The sequence below is a fragment of the Camelus bactrianus genome, chromosome 7 (genome assembly GCF_048773025.1).
Source record: "Camelus bactrianus isolate YW-2024 breed Bactrian camel chromosome 7, ASM4877302v1, whole genome shotgun sequence".
In the NCBI taxonomy this organism is placed as follows: Eukaryota; Metazoa; Chordata; class Mammalia; order Artiodactyla; family Camelidae; genus Camelus; species Camelus bactrianus.
Genome location: NC_133545.1, coordinates 64,731,649 through 64,751,247, shown reverse-complemented (window position 1 = coordinate 64,751,247; position 19,599 = coordinate 64,731,649). Strand labels below are relative to the sequence as shown.

At 36.4% G+C, this 19,599-nt stretch overlaps 1 long non-coding RNA gene across 2 annotated transcripts in view; it reads right to left on the bottom strand.

Annotated features, from left to right (window-relative positions):
* Nucleotides 1-19,599, bottom strand: part of LOC141578177 (uncharacterized) — a 441,124-nt gene that overhangs the window by 8,398 nt on the left and 413,127 nt on the right. For both annotated transcript variants that reach the window (XR_012508243.1, XR_012508244.1), the window contains one exon: nt 1,846-4,083. This is a non-coding gene — a long non-coding RNA (uncharacterized LOC141578177). The remainder of the gene's footprint in view (nt 1-1,845; nt 4,084-19,599) is intronic.

Below are 19,599 nucleotides of genomic sequence, written 5' to 3'. Positions count from 1 at the left end.
ACTGAAAACTTAGTTCATTATCATGAATATAAAAAATTTACTCTGAGTTTTGGTTTTAAAAAAATCACACTATATGCATGCCTATGTTGCTTCAGTTTTTTTTTTAAAAGGCAGGTTTCCTTAAACAACGTGTTGTATCTGGAGAGCTGCATATGTTTTACCTTTTTCTTCGAGTTTAATTAAGACATCATTGGGATACAGCACTGCGTAAGTTTAAGGTGTACAGCATTATGATTTAACTCACATACATCATGAGATGATGACTACATAAAGTTTAGTAAACATCCATCATCATAAGATACAAAGTTAAAGAAATAGAAAAACTTTTTCCTTGTGATGAGAATTCTTAGGATTTACTCTCAACAACTATCATATGTAACACACAGCAGTGATTAATTGTATTTATCATGTTGGATGTTACATCCCTAGTACTTACGCGTCTTATAACTGGGACTTTATTTTAGCAAAATATATTGGTGGATCTCATTTTGTCACATCCATTATTTTCTTAATATTGCTGTAATGATTGGTTGTTTCAAGTTTATTCATGTCTTTGTTACACATGTGAGTATTCAGACGTCCATCCATCCTTGTTTCTCTCCAAACTTACATGCTCCAGGACAGCAGTATATCTAAGGAAAGCCTTTCTTTCTGGGAAGGTTTAATGCTCATCTATACAGAAATTTATCCATGAGGTTCTAACTTAGTGAAATAAATGAGAACATATGGAAACACAGGTGATTGAATTATACTTATATCATGGATTAACTGTACAAAGAAAATTTTATAAATAACCTACTAGAAAACTAGGCCTAAAACCTGTATGATATTATTTTTTATCTACAGAAATTATTTTCACTGTAAATTACCTATTGGAAATTATGTGAGTTATCTCATAGAAACATAATTTTATAAGTTACAAATGTAACAAATATGTGAAATTTGCATGAAACCAGCAATGAATATGTAAGTGTTCAAGTCATTGTTCTTTTTCATTTTGCTACAGGGTAGTATTACACTATTTATATTGAGACACAAAAGAAGTTGGTTGCAGGAAAAATGGTGGCATACAGAAACCCGGCTTCCCATTCCCCTAGAAAGGTCCACGAGATAGCTATTCACGAACAAAAATGGTTCTGGAAAACCTCTGGAGCTCACTTAAGAAATTTACCAGCTAGGAAGAGATCCTCAAACCAGTAAACGAAGAGTGGGGTGAGCAACCAGCCTCTCCAAGCACTGTCAAATACCCTTCTTCAATTTTACTCCACCCCCACCTCTGTCTGTCTATGAATCTATCTGTGGGGGTATCTCTATCTAAACAGGAGGAGGCGGATCCTCTTGTGTGTGTCCATCTCTGTGTGTGTATCTATCTATGTATCTAAAATGGAGGAAGAGGAGGCTGGTGTGGCTGTGTATCTGTATCTGTCTATATCTCTGTATCTCAACAGGAGAAGGCAGAGGCTAGTGTGTCTATCTAGCTCTTTATCTGTCTATAAATCTATCTATCTAATGGTGGAGGAGGAGAAGGCTAGTGTGTCTATTTATCAATCCATCTGTATCTATTTATCTATCTAATCAAGGAGGCTAGTGTGTTTGTGTATCTAATGGAGAAGGATGAGGCCAGTGTTTGTTTATCTGTGTGTCTAGCTAGCTGTCTATCTAATGGAACACACTATCCTCCTCCTACATTAAAAAGAAAGTCATAGAGACAGAAGCCTCCTTGTTCATTCCATACAGAAACACAGACATACTAGCCGCCGCCTCCATTAGAAAGAAAGAGACACAGATAAAGACGCTAGACTCCTAGTCCTCCTCCATTACAAATAAATACAGGGAGACACTAACCTCCTCGTTGTCCTCCATTGTTAGAGAGACAGACTGACAAAAACACTAGCTGCTGCCGCCGCCTCCTCCGTTGGTGGAAAAGCCTTCCTACCACAGATATTCACCAGTGTGGAATTGTAAATTGTGGCAAATCTGTAAAAATAATATACACCAGTTATTTAAAAGACTAATGATATACTATGGGTATTTATGGAAATACTTCCATATAAAATAAATTAAGGCTTTGAGTAGTAAGTATAATATGCTCCATTTTATGTGAAAAGGGGGGGGGGAGATAAAAATACATATTCTTTCTTATGTAGTCATTAAGACAGTCTGGAAGATTCCGTAAGAAACTGGCTGGAGGAAGTAGACTATTGACTCTACAGTACTTTTTACCTTTGCATTTTGAACCATATAGAACTTTTGAAGAGAAAATATACTATTTAAAAAGACAGCTATATTTTGAATGGACAAATTGTTTTGCTTTTAAATTTAGAGCTATCTACAAGAGAGCATATGACTGACAACCGCATCACAGAATGTCAGCTCAGATAGAGCAGCTGGCCTGGCGAAAGGAAAATGTTCAGCTGCTCTCTGGCCCTGCCAGTGCTTTTGATGTTCTTCACCCTAATATTCAGGGCATGTTTTTAAGATAACTCAAGTTTCAAAACCATTACCCATGTCATTACATAGTATTTTAAGATTTTGCTATTAAAGGTCTTATTTTTGTAAAAGTAACCATACTGATGTTACCTCATAGTACTCTGTTCACTTTGGGTTTCCACATCTTTGTTTCCAAAGTGCTTCTCTGAGTGCTGTAAGGAGAGCCTTTCAGGTGTATAGTTAAAGCTGCAAACTTAAACTAGAATTTTTTTTTTTAAATCTCAGAAGAGCTCTGACATTGATGATGGTATGTGCAAGCTTTTTTACTTTAAAATATTTTTGTTATGAAAGAAAACATTTGTTAATAATTTTTTCATAGGATGCTCAAGTTATCAGCAATGCTAAGTTTCATTACTAAAACTGTCTGTGTCGAACAATCTGAGACTGGTTTTGAAAATCAGTTTTTGAGACACTGTATACTAAAACTTCCAAACTGAGTACCTTGTTTTAAAATCCATTTAATACACTTTCTATTTCAGGAATTTCCGTTGTCCAGCACTAGATACAGACCAAAGTATACAACTCGTGAGGTATCGTAGTATTTGATGTGTTTTCTGGAACTTTTACTCGGGTGGAAAAACAGATCTAACGGTGTTTGATGTTTACCTTTTGCTCCTAAGAAGAAACTTCAAGATCATATCTCAACATTTATCACTATTTATCCTTATAAAGAACACCGTTTGTGTGGATTAAATTTCACATGTCTCAACTGAAATAGACAGTAAAGTTCCTATTTATATTCCTGATGCCGTAAGTTCGTGTAACTGGACAACAAACAGCACTGCTTTGCAGGTAAAGCTGCCCTTCTGTATAATGAGAGACCCGGTCTTTCCTTACAGCAGTTCAGGAGCTATAGATTAGGCATAGGATTTTCTGATCTGTGGATTAAGAAATGACACCATTGTTGATCTATATATTAAATAGAAAATATTTTAACATTTTAAATTTTACTTTTAAAATAAAATGTGCCTACCTCTCTAGTTCCGCCAGTCCATGCACCCCAGTATTGGACAGCATGGTTCCAATATCAGGTCTATGCACAGGATTAGGGAATTGATTATACTAGAAAGTCAGTTACATCTTGTAAGAAACTGAATTTACTGCAGCTTAAGTAATTGTTAAAAGCATCTGCACCTGCTCCTCCTCTATGAATCTGTCCAATACACTCAAACTCCTTTCATTTATAAATGTATTAGCCATATGTTTCTTGAACATATAATAGCCAATATTTCATTATCAACTAATAATAGAACAAAGTAACTTTCATTACTTAATACTGGAAACACTGGTGGGTACTGTCAGAATCATGTGTTGAAAAAGTGAATTTTCCAAAATGCATAAATAGATTAACCTTTTTAAAGAAAAAGTTTTTACTATTATGCACTTGCCTCTTACTGTGACACAGTTCAGTGATGCTCTTAGTGATGCCTGGGACTAATTTGGTTGCTTTCCTGGGACTCCATGCTCTCAGGTTACCGGAAACAATTTTTTCCTCCTGTCTTGATAGGGTGTCTCCCTCTCCTTGTATTATTACACTTGCCTCGAGAGGTGCCAGCGTCGTCTTGATGGTGGTGGTTCCCAATTGGCAGTGATCTGGGGAACAGAAACCAGTCTGTTTAGTTTAAAATATTGATGTGTGAATGTAGCTATCTGGCCTCCTGCAGTAAAGTTTCTGGCTTTTGTTCATTGATGTGAACCAGTTATCTTATACTGGTTTTATTAAACAAGCTTTCTGATGACCACTTTAGTTTCCTGGACATATAATTCTCATCTTGTTTCAAAACTTAAACTATTTCCTAGAGATTTGAAATTGTTAGTGACTTAACTCTAGGTAAATGCTTAGCATTTTAAAATATTTTTCATGTCTGATAGAAAAATACTATATTTATAATTGTGTTTTTAATTTTCCTTTTCCTTCAAAAAGCCAAAAACTTTATTTACTTCAGCAAAAATGTGAAAGTATCTATGGTTTTTCTTTTTACGTTTGTAATACACTTGTTTTCATTTTTCTGAAAAGTAAAGGCATATACTTAATCAGGAAATAATTCTATTTCATCTATCCTGAACATGAAAGACATATTGTTTGAGAGTTATTCCTCTACTCCCTCCAGGGGAGTTCGAGATTTGCAGATACTAATTATGATATATAAAATAGATCAGCAGTAAGGTCCTACTGTACAGAACAGGGAACTATATTCATTATCTTGTAATAGCCTCTAATGAAAAAGAATATGAAAAGGAATGTATATATGCATGCATAACTGAATCACTATGCGGTGCACCAGAAACTAACACAACATTGTACTTCACTTTAAAAATATATATGTGAAAAAATGTTTTTAAATGAGTTATTGAGGTCTTAGCAGTAATTACAGACAATTGGCCAGGACTCTGGAGACTCGAATCCTCATGCCAGTCTTACAACCCTGGCAAGTACTACACACTGTACCAACAAATGACCATCTACTTAGCAACTGCTCTCATAGCTGGACATGTTGGTACCTGATTTCCCCTTGCCTAAATTCATCCTTAAATGTGCATACATAAACATTTTTCAGAATCCTCAAAGAAATTCTGCTCAGAGAACAGATTATGCATAAAATCAGTTAATTTATTTACCTTTGGATATTTAGAAATTGATGCATTGGTTATTATCTACCATGATGTCTATTTCATTCATGAATTTTCTGTAACAATTTTTGAGTTCTACAAAGATTTATCCAACTTTAAATTCCAGGCCCACCTCTCATGGTAAATATTAGAAGTAACCAATTTTAATTTCACAGTAAGAAACACATAACTAAAACTAAGTTATGCTGTGTAAAACAGAATGCTGCATCACATCCTCATATGGATTACAATAATCCTCAATCATGTCAATCCAGATGCTTCAATTTCTCCCCCAAGAATGTGAGTGAAAATGTTGAGGATTATGAAACATGGAAACTAAATAAAGCTTTCCCTTAAGCATGATGAGTACTTAAAATGAGTTGTACTGCATTTGAAAATAAATAAATCTAAATGCATATCAGTGCAATAACACTATCTTTTAAAAAGTGGGGGAAATAACTTCATCATCTACTTACACAGGTGGTGAATTGTGAGAGGATTTGCACTCTGGATGCGACTAATGTTTCTAGAAAAGAGTTGCTTTAGTTGCTTTAGACAAGCATTTCTTTCTCTGCTTCCACAAGAATGTATTTCTTGACGAATGGAATTTCAAATTGAAAAATAAACGCTTATAAGCCAAGCAATTCCTTTACTTGAATTTGGGATTTAAAAGGTAAAAGCTGTTTTAACCTCCAAAGATTGTCTTTCCTCATATGCCTCTTGGGCATATGATGGTAATTTGAAAAGAGATTCTGAAAATAGAGGCCATAAAACTGTTTCTGCTTGCGTGGTGTGAAATTCTCCCTACAAGGTTTTAAATTGAACTCAGTCAACAGGCAGAGAGAACCGCCTTCTTTCTTCAAAGACATAAGAGGATTTGTTCAGTACAAGGAAAAGGTCTAGTGGCATCCTATGAAAGGGACAGCTGAGCACGCCTATGATGGCTGTGCCTCCCAACTCCTCTCCTGTCATCATAACACACCAAAGCAGCAAAACGTGTGTGTGTGACGAGCGAGCCAAAGTTAAAGCACAAGCTAACCAACGGCCTAGAATAAAAGACATCTTAAAAAGATAAGATCATTTGATTTGTACATTTTATGGTCTGAACTTCCAAAAGAACCAGTGCTTAGCATATCAATAGATTCCTATCTGCTACAGGTAAAACTGGAAATAAATGCCATTCTCCATGAAACAAGGCTTAAGACTTGCTTAAAGGGAGTGGAAACATAGAAAATAGAAGAATAATGGAATATTTCCCTATTATTCCAGTTTTCTATAATAATAATGCATTCCTTATAGTCAGTTCTTCAATAAAGGCAAAAGTGATTACAATTTTCAAATGTGTATTTCTAGTTAATCAGACTTGCAAATCATAAGTACTTATATATTTAAGCCCTCTAGAAAAATATAGTTAAGTACTGTTTCAATTTTTAGATGTTCAGATACAGGGGTAACTGAAAGGAAAAGATCAGTTACCTCAAACTGAGTATCTCCTTGTTATGGATTTAATGTGTCTCCCTAAATTCATATGGTGAAATCCAACTCCTAATGTGATAGTTTTTCTAGATGACCTTCTAAGTGGCCAGAGAGCTCATTAGATCCCTTCTGCCACATGGGAACACGAGGAGGCATCAACAGTCTGGAACGATGAAGAGGGGCCTCATCAGAACGCAACCATGCTGACAGTATGGTCTGAATTCCATCCTCCAGAACTTTAAGAAGTAATTTCTGTTCATAAGAACCCCAAGCCTGTGGTGTTCTGTGATAGCGGCCAACACTGACTAAGACACTGTTTGATCCTATCTAGGAACTCCTTGCTTGGATGCTGCAATGTGAAAAGGTAGTTGTGAATATATGGGGGAAGAAAGGTACACTGAAAAATCCAGATAAATAAAATGATTAGACAAGACAATCTGAATGTGAGGGGTCCCTAGAAAGGGGTGAGAAGTAGCTTCACGATGGGATGCTTTGAACTATTCCAGAATATAAAACTAACCTTCAGGAGAGTTTTTTTTTAGTGGATGAAAACCATAATAAAAATGGAAGACATGCCTCTCTGCTAAGATTGTACACTGCTAGCTTCCCACATGGAAGCTTTCCTCCTGCCTCTGATGATGAGCCTTGCAGAACCCTCTTCATACCCAAGCTACAGACAGACAGACAGAAAGCTGCAAGCTCTTACTTGGTTGCTAGCAGCAGGTTTGCTGGGTGTTGAATCTGGCTTCCCCAATAGCTGCTTGGAAGGACCAGATTACATGAAAATGTTACCACCCTTTCAAATTAATTGTCACCAGTAATGGATAGGAAACAAGAAGAAATCAGACGAACTCATTCCTCTTCTTCTCCCTGAGCAGACACAGCACCCTGTAACCAGCTGTATTTTCCAGGAAACCTGTCAGCTCTGCAGAGCACCGCGCCCCCCTTTTATCCTCACTTTTGTTGCTGCACTGCTGCATCCACCTCATTCAGTAAAACTAGTATGTGTGTCTTACCTCATGTTCTCCTTCTAGGAAATCTGAATAATTGAAAAGGGGACTGTTTGTTAGGAAAAAAATAGAAAATACCCCCTTTTGCAGCAATTACTCTCAACTGTGTATGGATGAAAGAAAAGAAATTGCAAAATAGAACAAGTAGCAATTATGGAAACAGGAAAAGAACAAAAATGAAAAATAAAAACACTCTACTCAGTCATAAAACTCAACCATTGAGGCAAGAATAAAAATATTAGCTAAGTTGCTTTAGTTTGGACTGGAACTTGGTAGCATAAGTTGGCAAATGTAATTTAAATTTACTAAGATTTTGTATAAAGGTGGTCCAGGGTTTTAGGATTTTTTTGTGTATTATGTATGTCTTGAAGGTAACTGTCCAGTAAATAAGATCTAGTGATGACTTTCAGTTATATTTCATGAACTTGAAAAAATTAATGAGAAAAGATATAAACTTTGAAAAAAATCACTGAAAGAATTATATGAATTGTTTATGATAACAATGCATAATGATTTAGCAATATCAGTGGGGATTATATACCCACGATATGCTTACAAGTAAACCAGGATGCCTGGCTGCTTATTATCGACACCCAAGTAGCCCTGTATAAGAATTTCAGCTTCATTTTCTCTCCTTACCACTTATGAAACAAAGTCCCTGCTAGGAGGCTTGGAAGCAGGCTCATATATTCTCTATGCAAAAACATATGATAAATTTTGCCTGGAAATGCCAAATTGAATATATTGAGAAGTACTTTCTTAAAAGGTTGGGTGAAGTCACACACAAAGAATCAGCAGATTCCCATCAGGCAAGTAAAGCCATCGAGGCAGAGGATGAGAAGATAGAACTCTTTAGGAAAACAAAAACCACAAACCACCTCATTGTAAATGCAAGGCCAACCTTCACACCTCTGATACTTCATTCCAGCTTTGTTGCAGGCCAGTGACTAAGATATCCACAGAGTAGAAGAAAAAAGCAACATAATCATTACTTAGTTGGAAGACATCTGAAACAGAGCTGTGACTGAGCACACCCAGATAGTCCAGGAGAAATAACCACACTACAGCTAGAAATCATCTGTTCCTCTCACTATGGAGATATGGCAGAAATGCAAAACAAAAAGTGAAAAATATAAAAAGTTCAGCATGGAAATCACTAATATCATCAGAAGTTGTGGGTGATGGCAAACCTCATTCACATCCCCAAAATAGATTCTGGAGGAGACTTGGAATGAAATGTAACCATATAGAAATTTTTCAAAAAGAAATTGCCATAGCTTGCTTTTAAAACCTAGATTTAGTTGAATCTAAAGATAATATGTGTTCAGAATGAGAGTCAACAAAATCTGAACTACTTTGGTACTACTGTTAAAGAAAAGTAACAGGAATGATTTTTTAAATTCTTTGAGAAGAACACCAGGGGCATAAGTGTTACCTCTCTCATTCCTAGAATAATAGTGGTCCATGAAATTATGAGGATCAGGAAACTTAGCCTCACCCAAATATGATCTCTATTTAAGATTTATTCCCCTTGAACAAGCAATCCTTTCTCTGAAATCCAAATACACCAAGAGGATTAAATGCATGATAGTTATTAAAAACTCATAAAGCAGGAATGTTGTGCCATCTAAGAACTAACCGAAATAGAGCAGAATGGGTATAGAGCAAGGACCTGAAATGAACTGTGTTTTCTTCTTTGCTTCACCCGACCATTCTGGTTTCTATTTCTATCTCATCTATACCCTCGGCACTCGAAGTTTGGTCCCAAAACCAGCAGCACTGACATTACCAGGGAACTTGTTAGAAATTCAAAATGTTGGGTCCCTTCTCAGAAATTATATTCTACATTTTAACAAAATTTCCTGAGTGATTCATATCCAGCTGATTTTTAAAGTTGCTGCTCAAATTTTATTTATTTAGAAATGTAAACCTTTTTACCATTCTTATTAGATTTTACCCCCTTCTGTCTTGTATGTTCTTGGGTTTCTTCTTCACTCTCTTTACGGAATTTTTTTTCCTCCTTTTTCACTACATCTTGAGATGGCATTTCCTCAGTAAATCTCTAGTACTGCTTTCCCAACTCTTCTCAAGCCTTTCTATCAAGAATAGTCTCCCGCTTAATGTGTTGGTTTCAGAGCTGGATATAATAAGATTATCATCTCAGTGAACCCTTCCCAATGAAGTTGGTGATAAATCTCTTATCCCAGTCTCCACATATATTTTACTAGCATGCAGAAGGAAAGAGAGAAATTTAGGAGGAAATTGTTAAACATAAAGGAAGCAGGGCATGATGACTTTAAAAATCCTCACCTTACACCCATGGCAAAAGATACTAAAATTAAGACATTTACTGCCGCAGTCTCCTACAGAGAAAAAGCTGAGGTTGTGGCTTTATAACCTTTTGCTAATACCTCCAAAAGATCAAACATTCACACTACTCACTGCACAAGTCTCTTTAAAGAAGTTAGAGGTTGACTCATTCATTTCCTCTGCTATGTCAGCAAAAAACAAAAATAGAGAAAATTATTCCAAGAAGGATCTGTGCACACATCTCAAGATTAATGCAGTAAATCACTTTGCGATACATGAGAGATCTACAAGGTGCTTCAAAAATGTTTTAAGAGTAGAAACTATCTGTTTCGCTTGAAAGAGACAGAGGGAGAAATAAAAGATGGTTGTTGAACCTTCAGCATTCCACAAGCAGGAGAATAGGCTGGTAACACTATTCAACTGCAGACACGATCTATGTTTCATTAAAAAGAATGAATGACTCAGAAGGTGGAGTCAAGAGCCCATGGGCAGAGTTATGCTTCCCAAGGAGTGAATCTGTGAGCTTCATAAGATAGATTATCCCGGGCCCTGAAAGTACAAGGAGTTTGGCCATCCACATGTAAAAATTGCTTGGGGCCAGTGACTTTGTTTTGCCTTCACTTTTTCAGTTTTTGAATGGGAATATCTATACCTACTATCTTATGCCTCATTATATTTTTGAACAGATAACTTGAGTCTTGAGTTTCAAAGTTTCACAAGTGGAAAGAAATTGTGCTTTGGGGTGAATTCTACCTAAAGCCTCACCCCTACCTGATTTATATTACTTGGATAATGAGATTTGGGATTTTTGAGGTTCTACAATTTAGATGAGATTTCAGATTAGAGTTGATGCTTCAATGAGTTGAGATTTGGGGGAATATTTGGGTGGGGTGAATGCATTTTGTATGGGGTAGGGACATTAATCTTTGGGGTCTATCATGTGGTAACAGAATAACGCCCCCTGCCAAAGATCCACATCCAGGACCTGTGACTGTGTTGTTAAATGGGAAAAATGAATTAAGATTGCAGATAGAATTAACATTGCTAACCCACCTGACTTTGTGATAAGGAAGTGAGCCTCGTTTATCCATGTGCACCCAACGTAATCACAAGGTTCTTTAAATGTGTAAGAGAGAGACAGAAGACTTAATGTCAGAGTGACACATGTAAGAAAGATCTGAGCAGCCATTACTGGCTTTGAAAATGAAAGGAACCTATAATTCAAGGCATGCAGGCAGCTGCTAAAAGCTTGAAAATATAAGAAAACAAAGTTTAGCCTAAAGCATCTGGAAAGGAATGAGCCCTCCCAATACCAAGACTGGCAACCAGAGAGACCATCTCTGGATTTCTGACCATTACAACTGTAAGATAACAAGTTTATATTGTTTTAGGCCTCTAAATTATATGACATTCCCTGAAAGACAAATTACCTAAACTCACCCACAGGAAGTAAACTGAATAGCCCTGTATATAAGAGAAATTAAATCAATTAATAAACTTCCAAAAAAACAAAGCGCCAGTCCTAGATAAGTCCATTGATGGATTCTACCAAGCTCCTAAAAAATACATAATGCTAATTTTCCACAATCTGTTTCAGAACTTAGAAGCAGAAAGAACACTTCAAAACTTATTTAACACATAAAAACAAACAAAACTTATTTAACATGTCCAAAGTTACTCTACTAGCAAAACAAGATAAAGACATTCTGAGAAAGGAAAATTACAAACTAGTATCTTCCATGAACATGGTTGTGAAAATTTTCAACAAAGTATTATCAAATCCAACAATGTCTAAAAATTATACACCATGATCAAATGGGATTTATTTCAAGAGTGCAAGTGTGATTGAATATTTGAAAATCAATGTAATTCTCCACATCAATAGACTAAAGAAGAAACAATCACATAATTATATCAGTAAATGCAGTAAAAGCATCTATTTGACAAACTCTAATATCCATTCATCCATTTAAAAAAAAATCACAAAATGTGGAATTGAGGGCAACTACTTCAACTTGATAAAAAACATTACAAAATACGTACAGATAACATGATATGTAATGGTGAGAAATTTGATCCTTTTCCTCTAAGACTGGGAACAAGGCAAGGATAGCCTCTTTCATTAATCATATTCAACACTGTACTAGAAGTCTGGGCTAGTGCATTAAGATAAGGAAAAGAAAATTATACAGATTGGAAATAAAGAAAGAACACTATCTTTATTTGTAGATAACATAATTGTCTAGGTAGAAAACCCCAGAGATCTGACAAAAGTATTGATGGAACTAATATCAGAGTATAGCAAGATCATAAAATAGAAGATGAATATGCAAAAATCAATTGGTTTCCTACATACCAGCAATGAACAATTGGAATTTGACATTTAAAAACCAACACTGTCTGCAATAGCACCAACAAAATAAAGTGCTTATTTGTACATACTTTGTTAGATGTATATATACTATCTATTTGTGGAAGATGCGAAACACTGATAACAAAGATTATACATCTAAATAAGAGATACTGGGACTCTCAATGTCAGTTTTTCTTAAGTTGATCTATAGATTTTTCAGTTCAATGCCAATCAAAATTCCAGCAAGCTATTTTATCACTGTCAACAAACTATCAAAGTTTATGTGGGTTCCCGTTTAAGATGGCAACGTAAGAATATTCTCAACTCACTTTCGCCCATGGACACGCTGTGTCTACAGCTACATATGGAACAGTTTCCTCTTAAAGAAACCTCAAGAATGGCTGAGTGACATTACCCATTGGGCAAACAAGAAGAAAACCACATTGAAGCAGGCTACAGAGGCTGGGACATAAGCTTGCAATAAACCCCACCAGCTAAGCGCAGCAACCCCCAACTGGGAGTGAACTCAAAATTTTGGAACTTTTCTCTGAGGAGTGGAAAATTTGAATCCCATATTAGGCATCACAGCTTTTAAGACCTACAGCTGACATACGAGGTCTCAAAAATTAAAAGTTTGAAAACCATCAGAGCTCATGTTCTGAGACCCACAATACTGAAACACTCTGAGAAATTGCTGTTAAAGGGCTTGCATGCTCATCCTCCCCTGCCCAGGCCCCGGTGCACAGGCAGCCCGGTGTGCCCATACTTAAAGTGGACCTGCTTGTATTAAATCATCAGCCTTAGGGGCAGGTATTTAATTTAATAGACACATCTAGGAACCTCCTGGAATACTTTGGGGACAGAAACCATCTTTGTGCTCTCCCTTTGCTGTGCTCCAGAGCACCAGTATCTCCTGAAAGGGAGCTTTTATATGTGTCTCTTGCCCCAATTTAAACAGTTGCAACCAGGGGACACCTGTACATTTTCTGGCTTTGGTGGCCAGTGGGGCTTATGCTCATAGGTCCTACAGGACTGTAACCAATGAAGAAAAGGTTCTTAAGCAATTACCACCCCCAGAGTATAGCAAGAGACAACAGACCCAGGAGCTTGGTCCATTTGTGACGGAGGCCTGCCAGCTAATTGTTACGACCAAGGCCTGGTGCTCACACTCTGCCAAGTCCCAGAGTGCCCGTGTTTCTTGGAGGGATGATTTGTATGCGTCTTGTGCCCTGGTTTTTATGTCTGTTTCCCAGTTTCTCTGGCTGCTGTCCAGGAGACACCCCTTGATCACCTGCCTCTGGGGGCCAGGAGGGCTCACACCCCTGGATCCCATGGGGCTGTCACAGTGTAGGAGATGTTTCTTGGCAGGCTGCCACACACAGGGCACGGCACCAACAGTGGACTGTGGTGTACCCTAGGCTTTCTGTGAAGGAGTGACTACAAAAAGCAATAGGAGGAGAACAGTTTGTTACATGCAAGGGAAGGCCATAAGACAATTAACAAATTTTTCAGCACAAATTTTGCAGGTCAGAAGAAAGTGGCATTATATATTCAAAATGCTGAAAGAAAGAAAACCTTCCAACCGAGAATATCTTACACAGCAAAACTATCATTCAAAGTGAAGAAAAGATAAAGAATGTTCCAGATAAGCAGAAGCTAAATAAATTCATCACCACTAAACTGACTTACAAGAAATATTAAGGCTACTTCTTTAAGCTGAAAAGAAAGGTGCTAATTAGTAACAAAAACACATTTGAAAGAATAAATCCCACTGGCAATAAGATAAATAAATAAGGTAAAGATAGTGGATTAATTACTTATAAAGCTAGTATAAAGGGTAAAAGATAAAAGTGGTAAAATTAACAATTATATAATAATTAGCTAAGGAATATGCAACATAAAAAGATGCAAAATATGATATCACAGATATAAAATAGAGAGGAGAGCAGTATGTTGATTTTTACAGTGGAACCAACCTTAAGTTGTTATTAACTTAAAACAGACTGTTATAGATAAAAGTTGTTATATGTAAGATTTATGGTAACCACAAAACAAAAACTTTATATTTAAATACACAACAGGTAAAGAGAAAGGAATCTAAGCATGCCACTAAGAAGAGACATCAAATCACAAAGGAAGAGAACAAGACAGGAAGTACACACACAGGCAGAAAACAATACACAAAATGGTAACAGTCACATACCTATCAATAATTACTTCAAATAAAAATGGACTAAATTCTCTAATCAAATGACAGAGTAACTGAATGGATAAAACAGAAAAAGGAACAAAAACAAAACAAAAATGACTTATCTATATGCTGCATACAATAGATTAGATGTGGAGACACAGTGAAAGAAAAAGGATAGAAAAAGATATTCCATGCAAATGGAAACCCAAAGAAAGCTAGAATAGCTAAAGTTATATTAGATAAAAGACTTTAAAACAAAGACTGTAATGAGACAAAGAAGGACATTACACAATAATACAGGGGTCAATCCAACAAAATACAATATTTGTAAATATTAATGCACCCAACATAGGAACACCTAAATACAGAAAGCAAATATTAACAGACCTAAAGAGAGAAATAAATAGCAATACAATAATAGTAGAGGACATTAATACCCCACTACATCAGTCCCCTACTATTAGTGAATAGATCATCCAGACAGGAAATCAATAAGGAAACACTGGCCTTAAATGACACCTTATACCAGATAGATTTACCAGATATTCACAGAACATTCCATCCAAAAGCAATAAAATACAAATTCTCAATTGCATATGAACATCTTCCAAGACAGATGATCTGTTAGGCCACAAAACAAGTAAAAAATCCAATTACATAAAGAAAACAGGAAAATTCACCATTATGTGGAAATTAAACAACACGCTACTGAACAATGGATCAAAGATTAAATCAAAAGAAAAATCAAAAATAAGACTCTATACACTTGAAATTAATATAATATTCTAAGCCAACTATATAGTTATACTTCAATAAAAAATACGTTGCGGCAAATGGAAACATAGCATACCAATATTCATGGGATGTGGTAAAAGCAGGGAAGAAAAACTGCTTCCCTCTAAAGAAGGAAGTTCATAGCAATAAATACCTACATCAGGACACACAAAAAATCTTCAATAAGCAACCTAACTGCAGCTCAAGGAACTGCAGAAAGAACAAATGAAGCTCAAAGTTAGTAGAAGGAAGGAATTAAGAATTGCAGTGGAAACAAATGAAATAGAGACTAAAAAGGCAATAGAAAAGATCAAAGGAAAGTAACAGCTGGTTCTTTGAAAAAGCAAGCAGTCTCAAACCTTCAGTTAGACTCACCAAGAAAAAAAAACAGGACTCAAATAATCAGAAATGAAAAAGATGTTACAACTAATGCCATAGAATGCAAAGGATCATAAAAGACTACCGTGAACCATTATATGCCAACAAATTGAGCAGCCTAGAAGAAATGGATAAATTCTTAGAAAAAAGACAACCTACTAAGCCTGAATCAGGAAGAAATAGAAAATCTGAACACAGTGATTACCAGCAAGGAATTAAATCAGTAATAAAAACGCTCTGAACAAAATTCCAGGACCAGATGGCTTTACTAAAGCTAAATTCAACCAAACATGTGAAGAATTAATACCAACCCTTCTCAAACTCTTCCAAAATATAGAAGAGGAAGGAATGTTTCCAAACTCATTTTATGAAGCCAGAATTACTCTGATATCAAAATCAGACAAGGATGCCACAGGAGAAGAAAAACAGGCCAATATCCCTGATGAACATAGAAGCAAAACTCTTCAATAAATATTAGCAAGCTGAATCCAACAATACATTAAAAGGATCATACACAACTGATCAAGTTTATGACCTTGTAACCCTTATTCAAGGGATACAAGGATGGTATTTACCCAAATAAGGACAAGAGTTATATCCACACAAAGACCTGCATGTGAATGCTTACAGTAGCTTTATTCTCAATAACCCAAACCAGGAAACAACTAAGAGGTAAAGGGATAAATGAAGTGCAGTATATTTACAAAATGTAATACCATTCACCAGAGGAAGGCATGAGCTATCAAGCCATATAAAGACATAAATGAATCTTAATTACTTATTGAATAGTAAAATAAGTAAGGTTATATACTGTGTGATTCCATTTATATAGCATTTCTAATTAGTAAAATTATAGAGACAGTAAACAGATCAGTGGTTGCCAAAGGTTAAGGGTTAGGAGAGGTCTGGAGGGTTAATCAGACAAGGCACAGGGAATTTTTTAGGGTGGTTAATTTATTTTATGTGATACTTCAATGGTGGATACATATAGTATGTTTTTGTCAAAACTATTAAAGCTTTACAGCACAAAGAATAAGCCTTAAATATGAAAATATTTAGGAAGCTGAGTACCCCAGCTTGGAATGCAGGCTGTAATACAAAACTCTTAACTATTGAACAGATGTGAAACAATATACAGAAGGCTGGGAGGAAAAGGTGCTAACCTAAATAACTTTGGGAACGTGTGGATTCTGTAAGACTTAAGGCAAGAGGGAAAATACATAAGCATTGTACTCTAGTTGATACAAGTAGAGAATTCTGAAATCACTAAACATTTATACTGGAATTAAATAATTAAGCAAACAAATGATTCATGGTGGAGCTGAGTTTCACACTGTTGACATTCAAGGTTATAGCAAAGCAAGGGAAGAAGACTAAAATGATCCAGGTAGGAATGGAAACACCAGCATGGAATCATGTTTCAATTAATATAGATATAGATAACAAATATTTATAGACATCTCTCTCTATATATATATATACCAGTTAAGATATGCAAACATATTTCTTTGGTCCTGTTAGGTTAGAGGGCCTAGAAACAATAGCACCCCAGGAGCAGCAAGCATACCCAGCAGCCACATCTTTGTTTCTGATACCATTCAGCTATGCTCACCACTGTACCACCAATGCACCCTGATACCATTGTCGAATAAAAGGAACTAAAGGTCCTTGAAAAAATGGCCGACTCTTGGGCTGGGCCAGGAAACGTACAAGATACGCATGACACGTCTTGTAATGCCAGCAACTAAAGCAGTACTCTGGAAAAAACCCACAATGATGGGTGTGTGACAAGGGACACAGTAGCCAATTTAAAGAGCTTACAGATGCCAAAGCTGGAACAATTTGATAAAGAAAAAGTGACATTAGATTATAAATCAAAGTATAAAATAAATGTATCTGAGCCTATACTGACATAGATCAGTGATTAAATACATAAATAGAGAATAGACAAATCTCCTTGCAGAAGAATTTTACATAATTTATGCAGATAATCCACTTTCAAGGAGGTGGAGCACAAGTCTCTAGTACTTAACTTTGTGTTTCATAATAGTGAATTCCTTCCAAAGGGCACAAGGGGTAAAAAGAGGAACTTTACAGTAGAGAAACCTGACAAACACTACTTCAGCCTTGGTGATAGAGGTCAGCATCCACTGTCATAAATCATGTTGATCGTATATATCCGTGATGTGATGAGAATGGATATTTAACCTCTGTGGTCTTACTCCCCAAAACCCACAAACCCATCAGACAAACCCCAACTGGAAGACATTCTACAGAATATCTGACTGTACTCATCAAAACTGTAAGGGCATCAGAAACAAGCAAAGTCCGGGAAACTGTCAAAGCCACGTAGAGCCTAAGAAGATACAACTAAGTGTAATGGAATTTCCTGGATGTAATCATATGGGAGCGTAAGCAGGTAAAAACTAAGCAAATCTGAGTAAGATCTGACTTACTGACTGACTTTAGTTTATAATAATTACAAATATTGTTTCCTTAACTGGGACAAATGTACCATAAGATGTTAATAACAGGGAAAACTGGCCATGGGTACATGACAACTCTATTTAATCTTCACAAATTTTCTATAAATCCAGAACTATTCTGAAATAAAAAGTTTATTTAAAAAATGTATGGATCTAACAGGCACATATTTCTCAAACTTTTTCCATGTCTCTTCATTTAACCAAAAATGTATACACTTACTTCCAGAGACAGACAGACAATCCAATTCACACCATAACTGCATCCCAGAATTCTGGAGTCTATTTCTTTGTGTGTGGCCAACTGTGGGTGTATCAGAGCTTCCCAACCTGGGTGATGACACAATGTGCAAAGTGGTTTAAAAACACAATTTCTGGAATCAAATCACCCGTTGTGGATACCAGACGTGACCACTTACTAATTCTTTGACTGGTGAGGGTTGAGGATGGAGGACGGGTTGGCGGGGATTGCTGCAGGGCATGAACGATCACAGCCGTTTTTTATATGCTAGTTTCTTATCAATACCACTCCCTTCAAAGTTTAGTAGAACTTGGGTCAGTTGGCATTTGATCCACCCCAGAGGCCTTATTGAATAGTGATTCCGACATCCACAGATTACTCTGGAGGCTGTTTTTGTTAGCAAGAGGCTTCGGTGTTCTTGCCAACGCACCAGCCTACCCAACTCCTCAGTCAAGAACTCAGCTTAATGTCCTCAGTCTTGGCTTCTAAGAAAGCACAAAGCAGAGTAGCCTAGGGAGGGTTAGGTACATTCTCTACCTTACCCCAAAGCTAGATGCCTTCAGATCACCCCTTCTAATCTCCACAGTTGTCAAGGCTACAACAGGGAATATGCCACAAAGGAAGACTGAGAGGGATATGGTAGGCAGAACAGTAAATAGATTGGTTACTTGTAAATTACTGAATCAATTACTGCGTTCAAGAGGAAGGAAGAGTCTAAAGCACTGGGGCTACATCAAGGCATCATCTCCGAAAAGGGGGATACAGACAGCCACATCTGAAATACACTGTACAAGAATGAAAAAAATGTGGATGCTCTTATTAGAAGAGGTTGGAGTTAATATTAGGCAGAAGAAAGCAGGAGATAACCCACTACCATTCCTTTGCCTTATTATCTAAAGTTCTATTCAGTAAAATATGAAATCCAAACCTTGCCTTCTTCATGGCTGCTCTTTTGGGAAGTAGGTACTGAGAGGCCACCTGCTTCTGTTTACTCTGCTCAAGTTTATATTACTACCATATACCTGAGAATAAGCATTTGTTCACACTATTCCACTGACTCCCAGGAACAATACAGAAACTCCTTAGGTTATAGCCGTGAATCGTACTGAGTATTTATGAGGGTGGTGTCATTTAAGTATAAATCACAGTGTTACTTTTATTGAATAATTTTTGGTGTGACCCATGTTCTGAAAATTTCCCCTTGTTCCTCTTTATAGTTGATGATAAAATGTCATTCAAGCAGCAATTGAAAAAAAAAAAACAGCTTTAAAGCAGATGTTAAA